We start from the raw sequence: 27,728 nt of genomic DNA, 5'->3' as shown, positions 1-27,728 counted from the left end.
TGTCGCGGGCCTCTTGGAGAAGTCAGGACTGAATTGGCTAATTAACTTGAAGAGAGTTGCTCCGGCAAGGATAGAAATGGCTTGAATGTCCAAATCAGTGCGATGAACATTATTAGGTCCATAAGGAAGAACAACATTTGGTCACCTGCATATCAAGTTACGTTTGTCAATAAGAATCTTTTTCATGCTGTACACCTGTGGTAAAACATCATTTTTGGAAATGATTCAAACAGTATTTTTTTGAATAATTTGTGGAAGGGTAATCTGGTTACTAAAAATTCTTCTATAAAACAGTATTTTTTGTAGTAATTTCATGGAAAAGTATTGCCATGGTGAACTCATTTTTGTGCCTACTTTATTGATGTGCAAATTCAAGAATCTTACTTCTTAGTCATTTATATAACAAAATATATTGTCTGCACATACCTGGAAAGAAGAAAGCATGTTGACGTTTCTGCACCCATGAAAACCTGCATTGACAAATAACTATAATTTAAACCCATGAGAAGAATCAATTGAATCATTATATTTAATATTGCAGGTAGATAAATATTTCAGTACAAATTAAACTCTTGTCAATGCATCTCACTTCAGGAAAATATGTAGATAGAAAAGACACACACTGGATTGCATAAATTTTCTCACTGAACATATCTACTATGGAACTATATAGTAATTGTAAAAGAGGACATATACATCAATGCCAACCATGCTTTATATATATGCGTTCACACTAACGAACTATACTAAAAGTCTGTGTCACAACATAAAAAAAATTATAACGGTTATTCAAAATGGACAAAAATTGTTAGCTACTACACTAAAGCTAAACTAAAACAAACATAAAAAAAATCATCATATTTTCTTTTTCAATATAAGTTAAATTTGGGTCATATGGTATTCACACACCATGTTCATATTTTATATTATTGTATTCCCTTTTAAGCAAAACTTGTCATGTATTTGCTAAATTTTATAAAAGGAATACTCCCAGTCAGCTTGATAACAGAGATGAACACTTAATGTTAGCAAATGAAAATATTTAAAATTTCACTTACACAATACCCCCTCCAATTGGAGCAAGTGCTTTTGAAAACGACCATAAAGTAGTTGCTAAGCCATTTGCTGTTGCTCTTTGATCTTGAGTCTGTGTTGAATCCATAGGAATTATGTATGCGAAACTGGTATAAATGCAAAAGGATGTAAAGGCACATACCACGGAATTATTTTGAAGAATTAAAGAGCATGTAATAATTGTAACCTAGCATATGTGTGCAAGAAGGAATGGTGTTAGTAAGACACTGATCAACACAAAGCTTGATACAGAAAAGATAGAATTCAACTGAACCAACTCTTACTATGGGAAAAGAAAAAGTTGGATACTTCATTAAATCTTTACATTCTAACTATACATAACTTATTAAAGTTCCATTTCATTATGATTTATCATATACACTACAATTATAAAAATAGGACACTTATTATGGATGGGAGAGAGTCGAAACCTGTGGAACGTTACACTACACAGGTATCTTAGCATCCACATTTAAATATTCTAATACAAGGAAAATAGCATGTTTATTAAATCAGGGCACTTACGACAAAATTGGCTTTTAGTGCTGATGCAACATTTAGCACTATAGACAATCAAAATCCTGAGAGATTTGTCATGGATGGATAACTAAATAGAAGCACCATAGACGAAAACTGCAAGATCATCATAGCATGTGAAATTATTGAAATGGAATTTTAATTATCAACAGAAAGTATAAAGGCACGTTAATTTGTACTCACAGCCATGACACGGGATGTAGTGACAGGTCCCAAAATTTTCACAATACGAGGAAAAAAAAAGTTTGATACAGAAGAATGCAGCCACCTGCAATTGAAGATGGAATATTTCATAATTATAAGTGGTGCAATGCTATAAATTAAAAACAACCATTGTTAAACATGTTTCCAAGTCAAATCTAAATGGTTTCATCTTAAAAAAGCATGGCAATAAAATTTCATCATTGCCTGCAACACGAGAATAATTATGTTAATCATGAATTTTACACTACTTAGCTTGACACACTCTCCAAACCTGCCATATGGTAAGACATTTAAATTCTTCTGTTCATATGGAAACAGGACATGATAGTTACCTCGTTATTCCGGACATCAAACAAGATTTATATGGTAGTTGGAGCTATATAAAAATGCCCGCAGTTGAAGAATACTTTGGATACCTTCGTTTCCAATATTGAGTTAGTGTTTTGTTCATGAACCTCAGACTTCCTACCGATGCCTTATTTTATTTTCAGAGGTGGTCTAAAAATGTCGCCTCTAAAGCACACTATAGGACCACTTGTCCAACACTTTCTTCTATAAATCTAATTTTAGAGGGGAGCTACAGAGGTCCACATATATAAAGATTAGCAAATTTTTAGAGGCATAGGCAACAACCTCTATAAATCTGATTTTGAGAGGCAGGTGTATATATATGGCCCACTTCTAAAAATACTAAAGTCCACATAACAAAGCGAAGCCTAGGTCAGGTGCTCATTCTCTCACGTATCTGTTGATGGTGCATGAGGCGCGCCTGATCTATCCGAATCTTTTGGTAGCAGGAGAAAAGAACATATGTGCTGGTTGATGATCAACAATGCCCTAGCGAGCTCCTCCAATGCAGCCACCTCAGTGCTGGTGAAGGCATCAAATGTTGACATGTTGTGGTGCCACCGCCAACACAACAACAACTGTTGGACGACATCAGAGCTGTTTTTTAAACAATTCTTATAGATGAATTGAGTGGCACCCTTAGCTCCTCTTGAGATACCAATTTCATTGTCAGTATATGGCCCAACCTCTGAAATCATGTGTGATTTACATGGACCTTGTAGTTGAGGAGGGTGAGCACCCCACCTCCATAATTTTGATTTATTCAACTCTGGAAATTAAAGACTAGTAGTACTTCTCCCTCTTATTGTGCCTCTCAAGAGGAGATTCCAATCCATTCGAAGTTTTTTTAGGCAGGGCTGATCTAGTTTATCTGCTCTATGTATCATCACCGAGTAGCATGGGACGACATTGTCACATGTGCATCATCAGGCAACACAACCATCACATGCCATGTTGTGTTATATCGTTGTAGTGGCGGGGCCGAGCCCTGGTGCCACCATCAACCGTGCTGTGTCATGTGTCCACTACTACTGTAAACATTTTTTAGGCGGGCAAAATGGATTTACTGAGGTAGGCATCACAACCGCCTCGGTGCAAAGGTCACGGTTAATCATGATTTACACAGGCAGTTGAGATTGCCCGCCTTGGTTAATCAAAATAAAAAAAACAAAAAAAGAAAGCCTAGACCCGGCAACCCAGGTCTGGGCCTAGATCTAGGCCGCTAGCATCCACACCACGCCATTGCGCCGTCGAAATGCACCTACCCACCGTGTCGTCGATCCGCACCACCCCGCCGCGTCGTGCTTTGGTGAACGCACCGAGCTCCTGTGTATCGTCACCGCTGCTCCTCCTGCGAATGTGCTGCCGCCGCTCCTCCTCCTACGAACGCATGCCGCTGCTCCTCCTACTGGACGTGCCACCCTGACATGAAGAGAGGGTGAGCGAGATGGAGAGGAGACAAAATGAGGGAGGGAGGGAGGGAGTCGCTGGATCTACCTACCCGTGCGCTCCTATCGACGCACCGCCGAGAGAGAGAGTGAGGGAGGGTGGGAGGTCGTCGTACCTGCGCTGGATCTGAGCAGAGGAGGCACGGCGAGCCCAATGTCGAGGGGGAGCCCACTGCTGAGGGAGAGGGAGGGAGGGAGCCCATCGTGTGATGAGGGATAGGGAAGGAGGGAGGCCGCTGGATCTGAGCTGAGAGGGAGGGAGGGAGGGAGGGTGGGAGAGGGAGAGATCCAGATCCACACGGGGAGGGAGAGAGGGAGGATGGGGGAGGGATGGAGGGCGCCGCCTGGGCTTGAGAAGGAGTGGAGAAGAGTTGGCTAAGAAACCCTAAGTTTATGTTTATATACTCCAAGAAGCTATCGGGCCTCTCTTGGGCCTATTGGGCCTCAACCTTTTTCGGCGGCGTGCCGTATAGGTGCCCGCCTTCGAACCTCTGAAAATAGAGTACTTTTGGAGGTGATTCTTTTAAGGCAACTGCCTCCATATATACATTTTTGGATGTGGGCATTTTCCAACCACCTCTGTAAACAAAACAGCCACCTCGCTTAATCGATTTTGCGAGGCGGTCAATTTTTTGTGCCTTGGTAAATAAAACAATCGTCTCGGTTAATCGCCAGGAATTACTGATGCGGTTGGATTATGCAAATGCCTCGGTTAATGTTTGGGCAGTGCCTCACAAAATCATTTGTGTAGTAGTGCTCACTTGGCCGCACTATCGGTATGGTCACATTGTGGTTCGGTGCGCTATGTAGATGCTATTGTTGTTTTTATCAATTAGATATCATGTTGCGTTACTCTATCTAGCAATTATTCCCTTGCATTCGGCTTGTTTTCATCTCCTTCTTCTCTCTAAGTGTGAGCTAATTGGTTCACGCTATTAGGAAGCAACCGGAATTGCCCGGTGGTGGAGTGCCTGGGGCATCGGAGAAAAGCCCGCATAGGGGTAGTGCGCGGGAGATTTAAAAGACCACCAGACTTCCTAGTGGGGGGCCACCAAAGTTTTACGATGACCCCTAGAGCTCTTGGATTGGGGGAATAGAAAGTTCCAGACCCCGTTGAATTTCTCCAGTGATGGCCACCCGAGGACCTCTAAAGGAATGTTTAGTGGACCATTGGACCATCAGCTAGTCTCAAACCAAGCCTAGGGGAGGCCACTTGAATTCTCCAGTGGTGACTCCACTAGTGCATCGGAGAAAGCGCGCTGGTGAAAGCTCTAGTTTGATTTTGGTGAATTGATGAAACCCTAAGTGCTAACCTAGTTTATCAAAGTGAGTATGAGATAGGTAGCACTACTCCAAGTGGTGAAGCAAATAAAGATCATGACATAATGATGGTGATGCCATGGTGATGATCAAGTGCTTGGACTTGGAAAAGAAGAAAGAGAAAAACAAAAAGTTCAAGGCAAAGGTGAAAATTGTTAGGAGCTTTTCAGTTTAGTGATCGAGACACTTAGAGAGTGTGATCACATTTAGGATTGATAGCCGAACTATTAAGAGGGGTGAAACTCGTATCAAAATGCGGTTATCAAAGTACCACTAGATGCTCTAACTCATTACATATGCATTTAGGATCTAGTGGAGTGCTAACACCCTTGAAAACATTTGTGAAAATATGCTAACACACATGCAGAAAAGGTGATACACATTGTGTTTAGCACTTGGGAGCAAGGGTTTGAAACTTCACCGGCGGAGTGCGGACAGTTCAACGGTGCCACCGGCACCCTGTATAGAAAAGGCAGGGTTTCACAGAGTGCACCAGACGCTGGTCACGGGGTGACCGGACTCAGGGGGAGCAGCGTCCGGTCAATTATAAAAGAAGGTGGTACTCTCGGCCTATGACCGAACGCAGGCGACCAGACTCTGGCTGAACACTGTTCAGTGTCCGGTCCTACTGATGTTGCGGCGCATAGAGAAGAAGGTGAGTGATCGGATGCTAGGCGAGTCCGGCCGGGCATGACCGGACGCGTCTGGTCACGACTGGAACCTTACTGGAAGTGACCGGACACTGGGGTCATGTGTCCAGTCCTACACTATAGAGCATCTGGTCACAACTTAAGTGCACTGATGACCGTTGAGATCGAGCGATCAGCATTTGAAGCAGGGGCCATGTGGCGTGCATCGCGTGATCGGACACTGGGGTCCTGCGTCCGGTCAATCTGACCGGCGCGTCCGGTCGCCCTGATTTTTCAGTGAACAGAGAGCCAATGACTCTATTCATGGGGGTTCTCTATTTAAGCGTCATGGCCGGCTCAAGCTCACTCTCTTGGCCATTTGCATTAACATAGCAACCTTATGAGCTTAGCCAAAGCCCTCCCACTCATCTCCATCATTGATTCATCATCTTTGTGAGATCAGGAGTGAATCCAAGTGCATTGCTTGAGTGTTTGCATCTAGAGGCACTTGGTATTCGTGTTTTGCTACGAGATTCGTTTGTTACTCTTGGCGGCTGCCGCCGCCTAGATGGCTTGGAGCAGCGAGGATCGTTGAGCGGAGGTTGGTGATTGTCTCTGGCTCCGATCATGGTGATTGTGAGGGGTTCTTGACCTTTCCCCGGTGGAGAGCCAAAAGGTACTCTAGTAAATTGCTCATGGCTTGTGTGATCCTCATCTTGTGTTGGTTGTGCGGCACCCTATTGAGGGTTCGGCGTGTGATGCCAATTAGCGCGTGAACCTCCAAGTGAGTGAATCACCACAACAAGGAGTAGCTTGCCGGCAAGCAAGTGAACCTCGGTAAAAATCATTGTGTCATCATTTGATTCCAAGGTGATTGGTATTCATTGGTATTCATTCTTGTGATTGATTGGTTCATTCCTTGACTCAGTGGTATAACCATCTTGCTCTATCTCTTTACATTACCGCAAACTAGTTGTCAAGCTCTTTAGTGTAGGTAGTCATGAGAGCTTATTAGTTTGGTTAGTGAGGCTCTTTAGTTAGCCTTTGAGAGCACACTAACTTAGTGTAGCAACATAGCCATTGTGTGGATAGACTATAGAAACTAGAATTATGGTAGGTGGCTTGCATTTTTAGTAGGCTAGTGCAACACTCGCTTCGCCTCATATTTGTCTAACCGGTTTGCTAAGTATTGTTGTAGAAGTTTTTAATAGGCTATTCACCCCCCCTCTAGCCATTAGGACCTTTCATCTGGTAATGGCTAGATCTATTCAATCTAAGCCATTAGATTTCTAGTGACCCCGCAAAAGCTATTTCTAGCTAGCTCCAATGGCTCTATTTCGGGAGCATATATATTGTCACACCTGATTTTAAGGATAAAATGGGATGCATAATCTTATGTGCGCCCAGAGATCAGTCACACACATAAGCCGACAAATTATCAATAGTATCATCACAAGTGTTTATTACATCACAAATAATAAGACAGAGTCTTCACATAAATGTAGCAGAAGTATCAAAGAAAAGATCTCTCGTGGAAGCTCCATTTCACAGGGACGTCGACTGGTTGACCACAAGTCTAGTAGTCCTTAGGAAAATCATCATTACCATAGCCATCTGTTACCCATCCGGGATTATTATCCAAATAATGAAAATAAACAAGCGTAAGTACATGTTATACTCAACAAGTGTAACATGGGGGTTCATGAGGCTCAACAGGCTTGACACAGGTTTAACAGCGTTCAGCTTTTAGTTGTCACAGTTTTAGCTTAAGAGTAGCAACAAGGTCTTTCAATTCCCAATGCAAAACACATGATCAATGTAAACATGAATAATGAATAGCATAAACAGATATTACTTAGTGTTCATCTATTCCGTAAATGTTCCAAGGCCGCTCATGACCGTGAGCATGGCTGATATACCAGTTTTACACTCTGCATAGGTTGTACACTTTCACTGTGAGCCGTGATTTACCCTTCCGCCCGAGGTCACAAGCCTCTTAACCCACTACCAAGGAAGGTCGACAAAGTTCACTATGAAGCCTTTCAAAGGTTCATCTAACAAGTTAGGACCATTAGATTCACTCGGCAAACAGATATAGAGCCCCCCTTCCCGATGGCACAATGAGCGCAGCCTATACTCAAGGGGACAAAGGCCGTACTATACCCGATTCGTCATACTATTCTTACGCTAATAAAGGTAACCACTAACAAGCTAGAAAATGTCCTCATACTGAGCTAAAGCCAGAGTCATATAGCCCTCACAGCTGTACTATATGTTCCAGATGATCACTTATAGATAAGTCCTTAGGGAGAGGAATCTCAAGCATTTAGAAAGTAGCTAAATACTCCAGCCCCCTGTTTCCAAGTTGCTAAAAAGTAATATTTTAATGCTTATTGCATATACTATTAGTCAAGTTACAAGATCATGGTTTAATTGAGCACTAGCAAAGCTACCCAATGCATATCCCATAGGTGACAAGGTACAAGTTTAATTCTAGGGAATCCCTATCAAGGTGACACATGCAACATGAATTTAATGTATTAAAGTGAATAGGAAACAAGGATGATCCCATGCTATACTTGCCTTGAACAAACTGCTCCTACTGATCCTGCTTGTCAAAGTAATACTCTTGGTCACCCACGAATTGCTTACCATCTATACTCGATAATCACAGCAACATACAAGCATCCAGGAGCAATCATGCATAGCAAACAAGGGCTATAGATTATAATAGTACACCAACAACATAAAATCAAGATAAAAAGTTTGGAAAACAAATCTACGTCTCGCTACGAACACCCAAACACGAAGATCACAAAAATTGGAGCTAAAACGAAGAAGTTATGATTTAAACAAGATTTCCTTTAATAAAATAATAGATTAAATCTAACCTTGAATTTTAAAAGTTGAAAACATATGGAATAGTAGTATGAACATGTAGATTATGGGATTATGAACCTAACGCAAGTATAACGGATCAAGTCGGAGTTAAAACGGAGATTTTAGGGCCTATAGAAGATAGTGGCAATCCTGTAAATAAGTGGATCTTGATTTTTGAATTAAAATAAATAAAACCTGAGTTTTAAATCTAACCGAGGACTACGGCCATGATTTACAGAAAAGGCAGGGGTTAGTTTGAAAGAAACAAGGATTGTGGGTTGAGACTGGATTAGTTGTAATGGCCTATATGCAAAAGTACAATCGAAAGGGTATGGTTGCATCTGGACCATTGGATCTCAAATCAACGACGCAGATTTGATCGGCCAGGTAAGAGATAGAACTCGCTGCCGGAACAGGACCGACGATGAGGTGTCTGTGGTGGCGCCATGGATGAGGTCACCGGAGAAGATGGTTAGGAGCCTACGGTGCATGGTTCTTCGAATGGATAAAGCCCAGGAGAGAGAGGAGCTCGAGGCAGACTCACCGAACCCGAAAACACGAACATATGAGGAACTGCGGCGGCGTGCGGCTCGGTGAAGCAGACGACGTCGACGGCGACGCTAGGGCTACAGTGGCTGTGTGCGAGGGCAGAGACAAAAGCTAGCTGTGGGGCGGGATAGGGAGGCAGCGCAGGCACGACATCGGTATTTATGAGGCGGAGACGGCTTGGGTGGCACGACAACATGTGGGAGTAGCGGAGGCGGACTTGGCGGTGATGGTGTCCGTGCCGAACATGAGATGGAGAAGATGGCTCTGACATGTGGGCCAGTCTATCGGTGAAAGAAAAGGCGTGGCCCACGATGTCAGCGAGAGAGAAGGGAAAACGTGGTGCAGCGGCGGCGTGCTGGGTCGGGGCGCGCGCTGCTGGGCCGACTGCTGCGGAGGGGCTGGAATGGTCCGCGGCGTGGGAAAGACGGGCCGCACAGGTAGAAGGGAGGCAGGCCACACGGGTAGTGAAGGGGAGGGGAAACGAACCTGGGCCGACGCTGAGAAGCGGGCCAGCAGGCCAAATAGGGAGAGAGGGAAGAAAAGTCTTTTTTTTCTTTTCTAATTTCCACCCAAATTTTGAATGCAAATTCAAATCAGTTTGAAATGTAATTTCAAACCACACATTACAAGAAAACAATATGCAGCAACATGAATGCACATACATAATTGTAACCTTATATTTGATTTTATTTTTAACAAAATTATTATTTTCCTAAATTCATATGCCCACAAAAATGCATAATAAATCAAATTCTCCTATTTTAAAATATTGCAAATTTTAGGGTGTTACATATATGGGGTTTGCTCGGGACTAGAGGCTCTCTTGGCATTCTAACTGATAAGACACCTCCCTTGATAGCTCAAGAACACTTCCTACTCACTCCCTTAGAGATTGATCAAAAGTGAGATTGGAAGATGATATAATGCATTTTCTTAGAGAGTTTGCATTTAGTGGCATTAGTTCATCATGGGTTGTGGGTTTCTTTTTACTCTTGGTGGTTGCGGCCACAGAGATGGCTTGGAGTAGAAGTGGATCGTTGAGCACCTTATGGTGCTTGTTTGGTGTCTCTGGTTGAGTTGATTGTGAGGGGTATTGTGCTCACTCCACGAGAGATCATGAAAAACAACTATAGTGGAATGCTCAAGGCTAGTTGGTGTGCTCTTGGTTGATTGACTTCTTGAGGCACTCATGTTTGGGTCAAGCTTGAGAGGCTTGTTGGCTTGTGAATAGATCACCAAAAGATTCACCTCGAGATGAGGACGTAGGTTGCCGGCAAGCAACTAAACCTTAGGGATAAATCTTATGTCCCTCTTGCCCTTGGTGGTTTAATCATCTACACTTATTGTACTTAGCTTGTTGTGTTGTTTCTTGTGTAGCTCCTAGTTTATAGTAGCTCTCTAGTTGAGTAATGTAGCTACTTTAGTTGTTTTCTTGCTCAGCTCAACTAGTAGTGGTTGCCAGCATCTTGTGTGGTTGACGTGCTTAGTGGTAGTTCGCCTTGCTACTAGAATTGTTTAGGAGGCTTGCTTTGCTATGAGTAGGCTAGGTAAAGTAGTGGCTATTAGGATTGCGTTTTTATCTAACCACTTTGCTTTAGTTCGTGCTTTTGTACAACTTTTTTGATAGGATATTCAACCCCCTCCTCTAGCCTTCTAGATCCTTTTCAATGGCGTGCTGCAATTGTCAGTGAGAAGCTGTTGATTGTGTGTACTTGTGTGCCTCTGTTGATGATTTTGACCCTCTCTGCACAGGTTCAACATGTCCACCTCAACCTCGGTTACTCTTGCAATAAAATGGGCTATCATCTGCATGAGCTAATTCTCAATTCATATTCTAGTCGTAGCATCTATAATACGGCTGTGAGAGATGCCGGTCTTTGACTTCTCTATTCAGACCATTTGTGATGCTCATGCTACGAGTGTGGGGATGTGAAATTATAATACATTTAGTAGTTAAAATATTGTAATCTGTTACACAAATATGTATCCAAGAGGCACCTTGCCCTCTAAGTCCCCATCCTCTATATATACTGCCGGAGAGGCTCATCACAAATATATCACGCGCGTTATACCAAATATACTAAGATTTTATCAAGAATAGCAAATTTATTAATAACATGGTATGGTTGATAATAATTTTTAATATACCTTATCTCAAAACAATATTTATATACCTGTAATTGCAAATACTTGACCAACATCCTCAGATAGTAGACTTAGTCCACCATAACTTTTGTCACTTTCAGCCCATAGAGGAAACAACTGCAATGTTATTTAAATTATTAGTGGACAGATGCTAATTTCGTGGTAAAATAGCTTATAGCTCTTTTAAAAATGTCATAATATTAAGAAAAAAATCAAAACTCCATTTTTGGTTTCACATAATAGCAATCTGCACAAAATGATAAAAGTAAACAATGATGAGAAAGGGAAAAAGGATAAAATAAGGAATTCTCACAATGTTGGGACGCATTCTTCAATCCTCTCAATGTTAAGGCAACCCCTCCATTTCAAATTATAGTACACTTTAGTTTTGTCCTAAGTCAAACTTCTCCAGTTTTGACCAAGTTTTTAGAAAAAATAGAGTAACATGTACAAGTTAAAAATAAATGCACTATCAAAACATATTTCATGGTGAACTTAATGAAACTAATATAATGTTGGAGATAATGGTGATTTTTTCATAAACTTGGTCAAAGTTAAAGGAATTTCACTTAGGACAAAGTCAATGAGTATAATTTGTGAATATCAGTGGTAATATGTATAATAAAATAGCTAAATATTATTCGTATATATTTAACTGATTCACACAACTGAACAACAACCCATTTTAATTAGAGTTTAACTTATTTTAATCTAAAAAATAGAGAACTATTGTATTATCTCTATTTTTACATATATATTGAAACCTCTAGAAGTTGACAATTATTATGATATCTTCAAATTTTTGTATGGTACTACAGTTTTCAAGAAAACACTTTATTTCTGAAACATGATATTGTTTGTAGTATATATAAGAAAAATGAATTAGAACGAATGTGCATGCTGGAAATAAAATAGGATGGCAGATGCTTCCAAACATGGAATAGAAACTAGAGATAAATTATTTTCTCATTAAATAGCTTTTGCCATCGGCTAATCACTATCTTCCTTCAAGAAAGGTTCAGTAAAACTAGTGAATAAAATCTCCTTATGTATATACTTATGTAAGTAAAAAAGTTGTATCCACAAAAAGGGTTATTAAAATGTGTTTAGTAGAGAAGATAACTATCTCATGCTTAAATGATATCTTTTTCATATAAAATACCAATATTGAAGGTATATCAATGAAAATGGCAAATCTATATAAAACTGTAATATTATACCACCATATATGTCATGTCATCAAAGCCAGCTATACAAAAGGGAACAATAGAAGACATTAATGGCCAATTTTTAAAACAAGTTCTTATTCATAGTCAAAATGATAGGTTGCTCAGCATTCTCTTCAGCACCAGCCAAATAGCCATTAATAGTCTTTGTTGCTTGATCTTCTTCTTTCTCAAATTTGTGTATATGCAATGTCTCCTGAAACAAATTTGTAACACTACCTTTAATCGATGTTATCCTAACATTAAATGGTCAACAGTCGGTCACTTGTTGTTTAGCCATTATTCGGGTTAAACGACTACTTAAATAGACAAAACAATCATTTAAACAAGATAAATGGTTGATTTAACGGAAATGGTGTGTAAATGGTAAACGGCCGTTTAGGCGAATAGTCCTTTTAATAGAAATCAGTCTCTTAGCATCATTAGCTGATGGGTCATAAAAGTAGAACATAACACAAAAATTTATAGGACTAAAAAACATCTAATAGAAGAAGCGGTCTCCACAGCTCCTTCCATTCTTAATGATTATCTTATCCACCTAGCCATCCTAGTAGGCCAAAAAAGATTGTGGTAGTGGAATAACACTAGTTCCTACACATTAGACTTGGAACTGGTGCAGAGAAAATATATTTGTGCTAGTTATTAATAAGACCTGGCGGTGATAAACTACCCAAGTGTGCTATCCATAGCTCTGAGCTACTTTGGTGACTTTTCATAAACAATATGGTCCATCATTGTGTATCATCTATGGTAGACCGTGTGCTTGTAGTTTTAAAGCAATGGAGAGCACACTCATTCTTGCACTACTATATGTAAATGATGTGCTAGGAAAGAATATTGGAGATGTACACGATACACAAAACCTCATTCACTACACATACATGCTCAGACAGCTCAGAATGTAGCAAAGTTATCTTGATATGAGAATGGATTGATCTTTTTCCTATAGAGTTACTATAAAATTACATGGGTTCCAACTTCCAAGTCGAGGCTTATTTGCCATTTTCCATTATATGCTAGTTCTCAATGTATTAACTGATGAAGTATTATAAAATAAGTAAAACTGATCATTTGGCGAATATATAAGAAAATAATAGCACTTGTTAACCACACACGTACCTGGAGACAAACACAGCTCAACAGAATACCAAGGCAAAAGATCGTTATGCATAAACAAGGTAAGAAATATGGAAACCTATTAAAGTTTAAGAATTTGTAAGCTGAAGTAAAGTTATATTAAATTAATTGAAGTATATATAGGCATATGTTACACGATTACCTTCCAAACAATGAGTTGGCAGGAAACAATTTTGGATATTTCTCTGTTGGCTGTCAATTGATAGAAAAGAATAAGAGTAGCATGGATGCAAGATTATGTGGGATATGAATAAAACTCCAAATTTCTAAGGATTTAACGGATACCTGTGCAAGATATCCACCAATGGATGGCCCAAGAATAAGACCTATTGCCCATGAAGTGCTAATCTAATCATATAAAGCAAGTATCAAATGTTCCCTTTTAAAATATATTGGAAATTAACCATACAGCTATGATATGTTTAGTTCTTACAAGTGACAATCCAATAGCATGATGCTCAGGTCGAGAAACTTCAACAGCGTAAGACTGTAAATATCAGATGTCATGTTAATAACTATATACCATTGTTGGGTTCAGTGAAGAACTTTAAGTAAATTGGTTATCAATATATATCATACTCTTAAGGTTCCAAGTAATCCATTCAAAGAACCAAGAAGAAATCTGGTAGCTAGTGCCATCCAGTAGTGGACACTCAGTCCAAACAAAGTATTGAAGACAAGCCTGATAAAGAAGTAATAGGCCAGAAATAAGCAAAGATACAACACAAAAAGGACAATTCAAGATTCCTCACTACAACCAGCTTTATTTAGTATGATACTAATAAAAAATACTGACGTAGTGAAAATTCCAAACACAATAACCGGCTTCCTCCCAATACGATCTGCTACCATTCCCCAAAAGGTAGAAGTTAATGCTCTACCGAGCATTAATGAAGCACCTGCAAAAATTAAGAATATGTGGGTCATTGAAATACATAAGAAAGAAAGTATTCTTTATAGAATATTTTAGGACTAAAGTCAGTTAAATCACTAGGGAAGTCCTTACCTACAAAACCAGCATAGAATCCAATATCACTACCGGAAACAGTAAATATGCCGAGTGTTTACCTATTTGCCGAGTGCAATTAATCGGGCACTCGGCAGACAGCTAATTTACCGAGTGTATGACGTCAGACACTCGGCCTACATATTACACTCGGTAAAAAACAACATTTGCCGAGTGTATACTATAAGACACTCGGCAACCTACAATACGACACTCGGCAATAAATTAACACTCGGCAAAATCGTATCACGTGTCCGGCATGTGCGACGGCCGTCTGACGGCGTGCCGGGCGTTAGCAAAAATGCAACTCTGCCGAGTGTTTTGACAAAGCACTCAAAATAATAAGTTTGCCGAGTATTATAATCCAGCACTCGGTAAAATTATAAGTTTGCCGAGTGTTTTTCCCCAACACTCGGTAAAAACAAAACTTATTTTCCTCTCCTGCCCTCCAAACTTTTTCTACCATCCACATACAACATGTGTTACTACATGTTAAAATTTGGTATATTTCTGAATCCGATTGATATATTTAATTAATTTATTGCGTTTAGAGGAATTTTTTTGGTATAAGTCAAATTTGAACTGCAAGTGATTCAAATAATGGAAAAAAATGAGTGGAAAAATTATATTCATGTTATTGAGTCCATTTTGAGGCCTTGCCCAAGAAATGAAAAGAATGTTTGAACATCTTGTTCACGAAACCCGACCACGAACGTGTGGCCGAATGATTTTTAAATTCTAAAAAAAGCAAACGAAGTCTGAAAACATGAGATTTATCAAAGTCTCATGATATCATATGTGGAGGCTATGGTAAAAAATTGAGAAGGTTTCGGACAATCTGTCACGTACGATGTTTACAATCTGAAGTATCTCAGAAGAAGAATCGTAGCGTAGAGAATGATCCGATAAGATTTGGATTCAAAGTGACGGTCGAATTGGGGTTTGACTTCAGAACTTTTTGTATAAGCAATAGAGAACATAGATTGATCCATGTGTAATTTTGGTAATTTTTTGGATCCGTTCGATAATTTTAATTTGTTAAGTGCAATTATAGAATTTTAATTGTTATACATTGAATTTGAGCTACAACTGCATGAAATAATAAGTTTTTTTTCACTACTGACCTTGAAACTTTTTCTACTCTCCACATACAACATGTGGTACTCCATGTTAAGAATTGTTATATTTTTGGATCCATTTGGTAGGTACATACAACATGTTAAGATGTGGTATTGCATGAAATAATAAGTTTTTTTCACTCCTGACCTTGAAACTTTTTCTACTCTCCACATACAACATGTGGTACTCCATGTTAAGAATTGATATATTTCTGGATCCATTTGGTACGTACATACAACATGTTAAGATGTGGTATTGCATGAAATAATAAGTTTGCCGAGTGCCCGATATATGGGCCTAGCTATAGGTGCTTCTAATCTTTTTTGAAGGTTATTTGTTAACTAGGCTTGATTAGCATTGGAAGTTTGTGAGTGCAGTTTCCAATACGTCCTCGTAGATATCAAACTTGCACAATCACATGTCCAGGTGTGCGACTCGAAGAGAACTTTCTCAGATCAATGACCTACTCATGGTGCTAAGTAAGTGAAGCTAGTAACATATAATTTTCTAATCACATAGCACATTCTAATAAAATGGTGTGTATGTTTCTCATTTTATGTATATCGGTTAATTCAATAAAACACACTACTATTTTGTCTAACACTTGTGCATGTTGATGTCATCATAGCGTGAGAAACTTAAAACCCCAAAAGCTATTAGACTTCGAGATCAAAGAACTACAAGACATAGCATGCATCCTTCGCCATGGACGATGTCTTGAGTAAAAGAGTATCTTTCAGCATTTGATAGCCAAGGATAATATAAATCTTGATGGATTTGTGATGTATGTGATACTTTAAATATCCAGTCCAGTAACCATAGGAAATAAAAAATACATTACACAAAAATAATAAAATAAAATAATGAATAGCATATGGAAAAATCAAATCATTTTGCCGAGTACCCGATAAATGGCACTCGACAAATATCACTTTTGCCGAGTGTCATACCTGGGACACTCGGCAAACCTCTTCACGGCCCCACCGAGAAGATTAGTTATTGAAAATGAAAAAAAAAACGGGTTTGCCGAGTGCTAGATCTTGGGCACTCGGCAAACCCGTTCACGGCCCCACCGAGCAGTACGTTTAGTTATTGAAAATAAAAAAAACAAAACGGGGGTTTGCCGAGTGCTAGATCGCGGGCACTCGGCAAACCTCCCTTGTAACACCCCAGTCCCCACCCGGCCGCACACACGAGCGCAGTCAAACCTTCCGGCCGCTGGTCTCGCGCACACCACACCGCCGGTCGGCCCCGGCGCCCGCCCACACCAGCCCCCGGCGCCACTGGTCTCGCACGCCGCTGCCCGCCCACAGCAGCCACCGACGCCGCCCGCCCACACCCGCGCCGCCGCGACCGCTGCCGTCCGCTCTAGCCCTGCGCGCGCCCGGCGGCCGGCTCCAGCGCCGCGTCTCGCACGGTGCGTTGGCGTCCGCCCCCAGCGTCCCGCACCCCCGGCGCCCGCCCCCGGCGTCCCGCACTGCCCGCCCCTGGCGTCCCTCACTGGGCTCCCCCGGTGTCCCTCACTGCGCGCCCCCGGCGTCCTGCACCCGGCACAGCCAGACTTGGGAAGCTGTGCGGCCGGAGCAAGTCCTGAGCGAGGAGCAGTGTGCCGCCGAAGCACCCCGTGGCCAAGGCCAAGAGAGCCGCCGCGCGCCCGCCCACACCAAGACCGAGAGCCAGCGCGCCCATCCGCTCCCGGTCGACGAGGTACGCCGCCGCTGCCCATCAATCTATAGTTGCTGAACTGCTGGTGGTGTCGCCCCATTGGCGAAAAAAATAAACTTATATTGTCAGATGTGTATTTAGACTACTTGTGCATGAAACCTTTGAATCCTACTTACAGTATTATATCGATTGTCAAATGGAATTACACTTTGATCAGTATTGCTATGTTGTGGCCCAACAAACATCTTAGAGTTTGTTTTTTTAAGTAGCCTGGAAATATGCTGGATGTATGAAAAAAACACAAGAATACCGGTTTGAGCATGGTACTTAGTAGTCCACATCCCAACATATGTATGTAGTTCTTTGAAGAATGAACGGAGAGGGGTTAAGTAAACAGCTGGTACATAGTCGGTGCCATTACACAGCCATAGTAGGCTACTTGTACCTGAAGCTGCGATATGATATACAAAGATCAGTTCGAGCGTCATTTTTTTAAGTAGCCTGGGACTGTTCCTATATACATAGGGTGGATATGGTAAGGGAACGACGGGTGCCTTTGCTGTTGGAAATATAACCATTCACATGTCTTGAAAACGCTGGAGCAGGCATCTTGCTGGTTGCCGTACGTCACCTGCTATAGGAAGGAAAATAACGAATTAGTAAACGTTAGGGAAGAAATAGGTTAATTATATCTTCTTCTCCTTTTTTTGGGGTGGGGGGGGGGGGGCAAAGTACAGTAGCAGGCTGGGTAGGAAGAGAGCAGCATTTTGTCATTAAGGTGTCATGTTCACCCAAGTCATACCAACAGTGTTACATATATCATGTTCGTACCGTTGGTTTTGGGAAGCTAATATTTACATCGTACCGTTGGTTTGTTATGTATGTGGTTGTCGGCCATCGTGCCGTTGGTTTGTTGCAGGTTTTGGTTACCTCACCGTGCAGGGGAGGTGCTGTCAAAATTTACAATTGACACTATTATGTTCATTTGTTGTAGGAGAGGCTATTACAAGGATCATTCTCCACCGTCCTTGACTCGTCACTTTGCAGGACAGCAAGGTGAGGCATCCTACACCCCTCTTTCCATATCATGTTCGTATATCATGTAACCTTCCTAGGCGTCTCCCGTTCGAAAGAGATACGGTTGGAAATATGCAGATCTTTGCATATCTATAACCGTATCTGTTTAGAATTGTCCACGTTTTTTGGACAGCCAGAGGATGTATAGATGGAGTTAGTTTCCATGCTCTACTCGGATCCGAGACAGAGTTTCAGCAGCATCTCCTGTTGTTCTCTGGATACACAATCTCCCTGCCAGGACGTGTATTTTGAGAACAGCGGGGAGGTGCTGCCGAAATTCTGTGTTAGATAGGAGTAGAGCATGGAAACTAACCCCATCTACACATCCTTGGGTGGGATTAGGACCTATCTTCACCTATTAGACAATATAGGAGCCTGTAGATGTAATTGATTTTTATATTACTTGGTGATATGTTAGAGGATGGATGACCGTGAGTGGATATACACGGGCCGCTCTAGTCGGGGTTCGATGACCGATGAATGGATTGCGAAGACCGATGGTTTTTTGGAACTAGCATTTGTAAGGGTTAAAGGAGCGCGTGGCACTTGGTGTCCCTACAGCATTTGTGCAAACACGTGTCGACAAACAAAGGTGGTCATGGGTAAATATCTTTGCAAGAATGGATTTACGGCAGACTATACCCGGTGGATCTACCATGGTGAATCCGATCGTGTGAGAGACGAGGTCATGAGACAATGCATCGAGGATTATGATGCTGATGCCGGGGTAGGAGACATGTTAAATGACTATCATGAAGCACACTTTGATGAAGGACGTAGAGAGGAGGAGCCAGAGCCAACCACAAAGGCGTATTACGATATGTTGTCTGCGGCACAGCAACCCCTTCACGGGCATGCCAAGGTTTCTCAACTGGATGCCATTACACGCCTAATGGCCGTAAAGTCCCAATTTAGCTTGAGTCGAGAAGCCTTCGATGTTATGCTGACAGTTGTTGGTAGTCTGCTCCCGGATGGTCACATCCTACCAAAGAGCATGTACGAGGCACAGAAACTCCTTCGTGCACTTAAGATGCCATATGAGCAGATACATGCTTGTCCGAAGGGATGCATCTTATTTAGGAAAGAACATGTGGAAGCAAAGTACTATGTGAAGTGTAAATCGTCTAGGTTCCTGGAGGTAGACTCTGATAATGGTCAGAAGAGGCAGCTCGCCATCCCCGTAAAGATCCTACGGTACCTTCCATTCGTACCGAGGATCCAACAGCTTTATATGATCGAGGAATCCGCAAAACAGATGACATGGCACAAATACGGACGTCGATACAATCCTGAGAAACTGGTGCATCCATCCGATGGTGAAGCATGGACAAGGTTTGATATGATTCATCATGAGAAAGCTCTAGAGGCTCGTAATGCACGTGTTGCGCTGGCAACAGATGGGTTTAATCCTTATGGAATGGCGGCTGCCTCATACACTTGTTGGCCCATGTTCGTTATCCCATTCAATCTCCCCCCTGGCGTCCTCTTTCAACGACAGAACATATTCTTGTCGTTGATAATTCATGAACACCTAGGGAATAATATGAGTGTGTACATGGAGCCTCTGATTGATGATTTGATCCGTGCTTGGGAGGAAGGGGTATGGACATACGACCGAGCTACAAAGACAAACTTCAAAATGTATGTTTGGTACCAGTACTCCCTACATGACTATCTGGCGTATGGGATATTTTGCGGCTGGTGTGTTCACAGGAAGTTCCCATGCCCAGTATGCAAGGTGTCTCTAATGTTCATTTGGTTGACGAAGGGTGGCAAGTATTCTTCATTCGACAAACATCGACAATTCCTCCCTCTTGACCATCCATTCAGATGAGAAATCAAGAACTTTACGAAAGATGTAGTAGTTGAAGGTCCTGCACCCCAGATGATGATTGGTGCCGCGGTTCGTGCCCAGTTAGACGCTCTCGAGGTCAATGACCAAGGAGATCATTTTCTCGGATATGGTGAGGAACATGCATGGACTCACAAGTCGTGCTTGTGGAACCTCCCCTATTTTGATGACATTCTACTTCCACATAACATTGATGTAATGCACACTAAAAAGAATATCGCCAAGGCAATTTTTGGTACAATCATGGACATTCCTGATAAGACAAAGGATAATGTTAAGGCTAGAGTGGATCAGGCAAGGTTATGCAATAGACCAAAGCTAGACATGGCGCCTCCCGGAGATGGGAAGTCATGGAGAAAGCATAAGGCCGATTTCGTTCTGACGAGGGCCCAAAGGAGGGAAGTACTAGAATGGTTTCAAACGTTAATGTTCCCTTATGGGTATGCAGCGAATCTGAAGAGGGGAGTGAACTTAGCTACTATACGAATCAACAGGCTCAAGAGTCATGACTACCACATATGGCTTGAGCGGCTACTGCCGGTGATGGTTCGAGGCTATGTCCCTGAGCATGTCTGTATAGTGCTGGCGGAGTTGAGCAATTTCTTCCGCCAACTTTGTGCTAAGGAGTTATCTCGTACCGTGGTTGCAGACATGGAAAAAATGGCGCATGTGTTGCTCTGTAAGTTGGAGAAGATCTTTCCACCTGGCTTCTTCAATCCGATGCAGCATTTGATTTTGCACCTCCCATATGAGGCACGAATGGGGGGGGCTGTGCAGGGCCGTTGGTGCTATTCAATTGAGAGATTTCAAAAGGTTCTTTGAACTAAATGTAAAAATAAATGCAAAATTGAAGCATCCATAGCAGAGGCATACATTCTGGAGGAGGTGTCAAACTTCACAACAAAATACTATGCTGACAACCTTCCTAGCGTGCATAATCCACTTCCTCGTTACAATGCTGGCGAAGATGAATCAAACCTTAGCATTTTCCGAGGGCAACTAGGAAGTGCAAGTGGTACGACTAACAAGACCTTGAAACATGAAAAGTGGCGCGCTATTATGCTATATGTCTTGACCAACCTATCCGAAGTGGAGCCATACATGCTGTAAGTTCTCAACAAACTTTTTCTCAAGTAGTCACAATTCTGTGTCCAACTCCCTTGTTTCTCGTTGGTACAGGGAATTTTATGAACGATTCTAGCGAGAATCAAGGGAACCTACCCTGCAGAAAACATCGACCCTTCTTAGAGAAGGTGCGGGAAATGGAATGCCTGATTTTATTTCTTGGTTCAAATAGAAGGTACTGTCCATTTTGGCTCGTACTTAGTTTGACATTACAAGTTGCTTGTATGTGCGACTAATATAATGAACTACCCTGCTTGAACTTGTACGGACAAACCGATGCGTCTATGAGTGCCGAGTTGAGACAGGTTGCCGATGGTTGTGCCTATAGGGTCAAGTCATTTACTGGTTATGACGTGAATGGGTATCGCTTTCACACAACAAGCCACGAGCAGAGTCGGCCCAATCGAAGAACCACAAATACCAGAGTTTTTACACAAGGCTTAGATGGGGTTGAGTATTACGGAAGAATTGAAGAAATATACGAACTCATGTTTCATGGTTGCAAACCTCTTAATCCCGTTATATTCAAATGCCATTGGTTTGATCCTGAAGTAGTGAGGCGGACCCCTAATCTTGGGCTAGTCAAAATTCAACAATCATCCGTCTTACCAGGAGACGATGTCTATATTGTGGCTCAACAGGCAACGCAAGTTTATTATCTCTCATACCCGTGCCAAACTGTAGACCGTCTTAAGGGTTGGGATGTTGTGTACAAGGTATCGCCACATGGTAAACTACCTATCCCCAACAATCAAGATTACAACATAGACCCCAACACATATGATGGAGAGTTCTTTCAAGAAGATGGGCTCGAAGGGAGTTTTGAGATAGACTTAACTGAAGCTCAGGGAATGGAAGTAGACAATGAAAGTGGTGCTGATGAGGACGCCGGTGACGAGGTTCAGAATGTGAAGGACTTAGAATTACTTCAGCGATTACATCTAAGCAACGACATTCCTCCTTCGGAGCACGGGGATGACTATATCAACATGTGTGATAGTGACGATGAGACATATGATCCAGCTAATCCTGATGATGATGATTATTTCTAATACATGTATGATCTGTGCTAATTGATTTATTATTTTCTAAGTATGTTTTGTTTATTTTGCATCTATTTTGATGTATTATCTGTGCTAATTGGTTTACTCTTTTTAATTGCAGGTGATTGAACAATGGTGGGCGGTATGAGGAGGTTAACGTCGCTTTATTCAAAAGCGACAGCGGCGAGTAAAGGGTCCGATGCAGCTGAGGGGTCCGGGAAGAGACCTTGGGGTAGACCTAAGGGTTGAGCAAAGGGTGGAGGCAAGATGAGGCCACCGTCGCCTGTACCTTCGTCGTCGTCTGAGTTACCTTCCGCTCACTCATCCTCTGAGGAGGAGGTACAAGTGGAGGAGGAGGCAGGGGTGCAGGAGGAGGCAGGGATGGAGGAGGAGACAGGGTGTACCTCTTCCTCTAGTACATGTGTGTGGTTGCGAGGTCCCTCGACCCTCCCGAAGCGACCGATACCTCTTGACAGACGTCCACTGATTCGACCTGATGGAGAGAAGTAAGTAACTTTATATGTTATCCCTAATTTTTCATTTGATATGTTCAAAATTATAATATAAACTAATAATTTATCTTAATCACTTGGATAGGGGTTGGAGAAAGGTCGGTGGGGGTGATCACGCACGCCATGTGAACGGCATCCTTGGTCTTTTGATCAAGGACAAGTTCCCTGGCCTGGTGTAGTTCGGCGGAACTGTCGAGCCGGCCTACACTTGGGCCCACTATGCCGCCGTCTCCGACACCACTGATCGAGAGGGTAGGTGTTTCGCCGATAAGGCACAGCGTGTCAAGGCCGAGCTTTGGGTAAGTCTTTCTCGCATTACATTGCTCAATACATCGCATTGATTGGACATTAATGACTGGATACATCGCATTACATATGCAGGATTTCTTCAGATGCGAGGAGGGATACGAGGCTAAGGCAGATGTTGTGGCTGACAAAGCCGCCAAGAAACTCATCAAGGACATGCACTACGAGGCGCGCATCCAGGCCGTGATCCAATACCACGCGGAATTTCTTGCCAAGAGGATCACTAAAAGGGCGGCAAGAACCATGAGCATGATCTCGGAACAATACATGAAGGTAAATATAGAACATCAATACTTATTTTTTCTGAGATTATTTGCGCTTAATTTCATCTTCGTCATATACTTGATGATGTAGGTGCCTCCGTGTTGGTGCGCCTACGATATGCAGTGCTGGGCCTGGATGGTGGAAAGGTGGTGTGACCCCGCGTGGCAGGAGAATCACAACGCTTGTTGGGAGCGGCGTTTGCTGATGCCGGGTCCAACACACCTTCAAGGCAACCTCAACCTCTCAGAATACGCGGCTAGATGGGTATGCGAATTCATTTCTTTATTCTAAGGCTCAACTCTACATAATTTCTAATCATATTGCTTTTTTTTGCAGTTGGCGTCACATGGTGGCCAGTCCTACACCCAGTTCGTGGCATATGCTTTGGCCCACAAGGGGAAGGCGACGTCCGACGTCGCCTACAACCCAGAGGACCCGCCCTCGGCGTACAGCAATGAGTCTGTCCACAGCCGTCTCGAAGGATACACATCGATGGCAAGGGAGGTCTATGGCCCAGAGTATGATCCGAGCGCCCATGAGCTTGATGGAGAAGTGGTCATGAGGGCGGGAGGAGGCAAGAAACATGGCTGGTTCTAGATTGGCGACGGCACCATCGACACGGCCAGTACTCCCACTCTCTCTCAGATTCGAGCACGGAGCAGGGTTCCAGTCCGGCGATACGCCCACGGCCAGACTCTACACGGTTCCAGATGAACGCACTCCAGGTTATTTCTGTTTTATTTATCGTTCATTGATTTTTACATACTTTTGCATTGCATTGTAACATTGGGATGAAATATTGTAGGCTCAGCTAGAACAAGAAACGAGGCACCGGGAGGAGCTAGAGGCGAAGATGGAGGTAGAGCGCCAGAGGACGGAGGCAGAGCGCTAGAGGATGGAGGCAGAGATGGTGGCAGAGCAGCAGAGGATGGAGCTACAGATGTTTGAATATATGAGGGGTGTTTATGCTGCAATCGGTCAACCTCCACCACCGTTTCTAGCCCCTCCTCCTCCTGCTCCAAATACTATTTCAGGCACTGTGAGTCGCTTTACAACCTTATAATCTAGTTTATGTAGAATCAATCTTACTTTGTATCCTTTGAAAGAGAGTAAAGTTATTTAAAATATGTGTTTACTTTGATATTAATCTTGCCGATGTTGACCTTCATGCCAATCCCTTCTCCTTTGTGCAGCATCAATCGGCGGCATCGAATGAGCCTCATGCCCTAGCCCCATCGCAGTGGAACTCATGGCCCAAGTGAAGCCCTGTCGCAGTGAACTAGTGGCCTAAGTACTTGTGATTTTATTTGTATTTGCATTTGTGGATTACCTGTGACCACTTGTGGTTGTGAATGAGCTATGATTACTATTTGTGGATTCTGATGTTTATTTGCATCTATGTGTTGTCGATATATCTATATGAATTGCCTGTGATGTCTATTGTGAACTATTCGTGATGGATGTGATGTTTATTTGAATGTGGTACGTGGCTGTGACCGAACCAATAAAAATGATTATTTGTGGCAGCTTTGCTGAGTGTTACACTCGGCAAAGACCTCTTTTGCCGAGTGTCAGCTGTAAAACACTCGGCAAAGTGGACACGCGGCATCATTCTGTGCATTCTGGACTTAAAAGTGGATGTTTGCCGAGTGTCAGCCCTTTGACACTCGGCAAAGAAGTCAAATTCTGTCGATATTGGAACGGCCTTTGCCGAGTGCTCATACTGTGGCACACGGCAAAAGCAGTAAGTTTTCCGAGGGCCCCAAGTTTGACACACGGCAAAAAGTAAATCTTTGCCGAGTGTCTCACCGTTGACACTCGGCAAACGTGCCGTGACCGTTTCCCCTCCGTCACGTACTTTTTTTCGTCGAGTGTCGTTTTCAGCTCTCGGCAAAGTCTTTGCCGAGTGCCCGACGGAAAACACTCGGCAAAGCTACTGTTTGCCGGTACTGTAGATGCTATGTGCTCTTTGCCGAGTGTTACACTTAGCAAATCATTTGCCGAGTGTTTTGTGGCCTTTGCCGAGTGCCTGAGGCACACGGCAAACCTACTATTTCCGGTAGTGTATCTTCTACTCGTTTGGCAACATGCAGGTCTCTTATCTGTTGTCCGAAACAAACTCAAAATCAATGTGGGCAATGTTTGGTAAAAAGAGCTAGTACACTACTTATATCATAACATGTCAACATGCAGATATGGATTCATATGATACTTCGCACTAGGAGGACTAGAAAAATGACATGGTTCATGTGGAGTCGTGCACACACCACACTACAGAGTCAAAATTTAGAGAAAAACTTGACCACACAAATCTTTCCATTAGTACAGATGTAGTTGGTACCTATAAAACTAAACTTTGATGTCTGGAAGGTATAGTATGAGAATGAATATATGCTAATATATTTCAACATCGATGATTATTACAGTTCATAAAAGACACATGAATGAATGTATTATATTTTATTTTTGAGAAATATTGGATACTACAAAATCTAGAACAGAGAAAGAACTCAGAAAGACAATGCAACGTGCAAGGTGTCGGACATAAAGGCAGACTTAAATTTGAAGAACATATATGATATATACCATGAAGTATATGAATGGAAATATTGATGATATTGGCAAACCTGAAATTCAAAGGGCAAAACAGTTAGAGATCAACATTCTTAACTAACAAAAATATACACAGGAATGTAATGGTAGCAGCAGAATGGATGAAGAGATATGCAGAAAAATAAAAAGAAACAAGTGACAAGTATTTGTCATCTATAGATCAATTTGCTGCACATCCCTATGGGCATTAACATATTTGTTCACATAGAACACAGAGTTCTTCATCATTGAAGAATCCTGTGTTCTAACACAGGCTCCTAAACACTGTCTCAGCTAGAATAATGATTTTTATATTAAGTAGGATTATGCAGACTTTTTGGAGACTCTGATCAAGGAAATGTTTGCTAAATTTGATTAGAAGTTTAGGAACGGAATTGAGGCTTAGTCTTGGTTCTTTCCATTTATCTAGTCTTTGTTTGCTGTGTGCAGCTGTTTTGTTTTCTTTGAGACTTCGTGAGCTCAAGAGCTTGTTTTTGTAATGAACGGCTGTGTACATCCTCTAGGTGGGATGTAGCGGCTGAAACCTGGTTGTATTATCTAAAAAAAAATAGATTTGCTGAATTGGATTACTTAGCAAGTTAGTACGAATCAAAGCCTAATATGCCATTTGTCCTATTGTTGTGTTATATGTTGTCGAATAATCAGACGTTATTTTAAATAATATTCTCTACTTGAACTTCTTAAATATGTATATCGGACTATTTTACCGAATAGTGTAATTAATAGATTATACGTATTGCTTATTAGATTTTAGGCTAGGACCTTTAATTTCAAGGAAACAATAATAAGTAGTAATTACTTATTCCATCTTCATCTAGTCCAACTCCAGGAGAGCAACTAGAAAGCGGAAAAGAAAGAATGTAATGAAGCAAAGTAAGAACACACGGTTATGAAATTCACGCTGGCATAGCATGCAGTTGCCCGAATGTGCGGCCTGTGTACTAAGAGTCTAGGACTAACTAGGAACCTACTAATAACAAACTGATGAATGATAAATCGTTGAGCACACTGCCAAATCAAGATCAAAACAAAGGAAAAATTAATTGTAAATCCAAGGGAAAAAGAACATGGAGGAGGGATATATGCATGCATACAAACGACGAGGTTGATGATCCAGATGTGGAAGAAGCGCCAGTACCGGATCCCCCTGCTCTCCGCCTTCTCCCGGTAGATGATACACCCAGAGCAGCCATCGAAGTAGACTGCCGTGGGCTGTTCCTGTTCCTCCTCCAGCAGCGGCACCGCCGCCTAGCCTTCACTGCAACTGGCGGCCATCTCGGACTTCTTCTCAGCTAGCTACGTGCAGCAACTAGCTAGCTATAGCTCCCAAAATATGCTCTGCACGCGCAAAAAATGGCGTGCATGCATGTGTTTGGGCATGGGAATTAGCCTATAGACAAACGAAAGGACTCCAACCACTAGAAACTAAAGTTGCTCAGCTCATGTGCTCCAACTTTATTCGGTAAGGCATATGTCCCCTAAACTTTTGGTAAACACGTTGTCTTATACTCGTAAATTAAGTGAAGCTTTCCTATACTTTGAACTTTCGAATGTTTTCTTGTCATGGTAGAGGCTATTAAATAATTTCCGCAAAAAGCTACATACATCCGCACAACGCAGCCCAACAAATCCTACGCGATAAAAGTTTA

The 27,728-nt window shown here is 42.1% G+C and overlaps 1 pseudogene; it reads right to left on the bottom strand.

The window, feature by feature from the left end:
* Nucleotides 1-41: 41 nt before the first annotated feature.
* LOC136484784 (protein ZINC INDUCED FACILITATOR-LIKE 1-like) lies at nt 42-27,354 on the bottom strand (annotated as a pseudogene).
* Between the last annotated feature and the right edge of the window lie 374 nt (nt 27,355-27,728).

The sequence above is a fragment of the Miscanthus floridulus genome, chromosome 10 (genome assembly GCF_019320115.1).
Source record: "Miscanthus floridulus cultivar M001 chromosome 10, ASM1932011v1, whole genome shotgun sequence".
Classification (NCBI taxonomy): domain Eukaryota; kingdom Viridiplantae; phylum Streptophyta; class Magnoliopsida; order Poales; family Poaceae; genus Miscanthus; species Miscanthus floridulus.
Note: the sequence above shows the minus strand (reverse complement) of the source record. Positions and strands in the feature narration are given on the sequence as shown.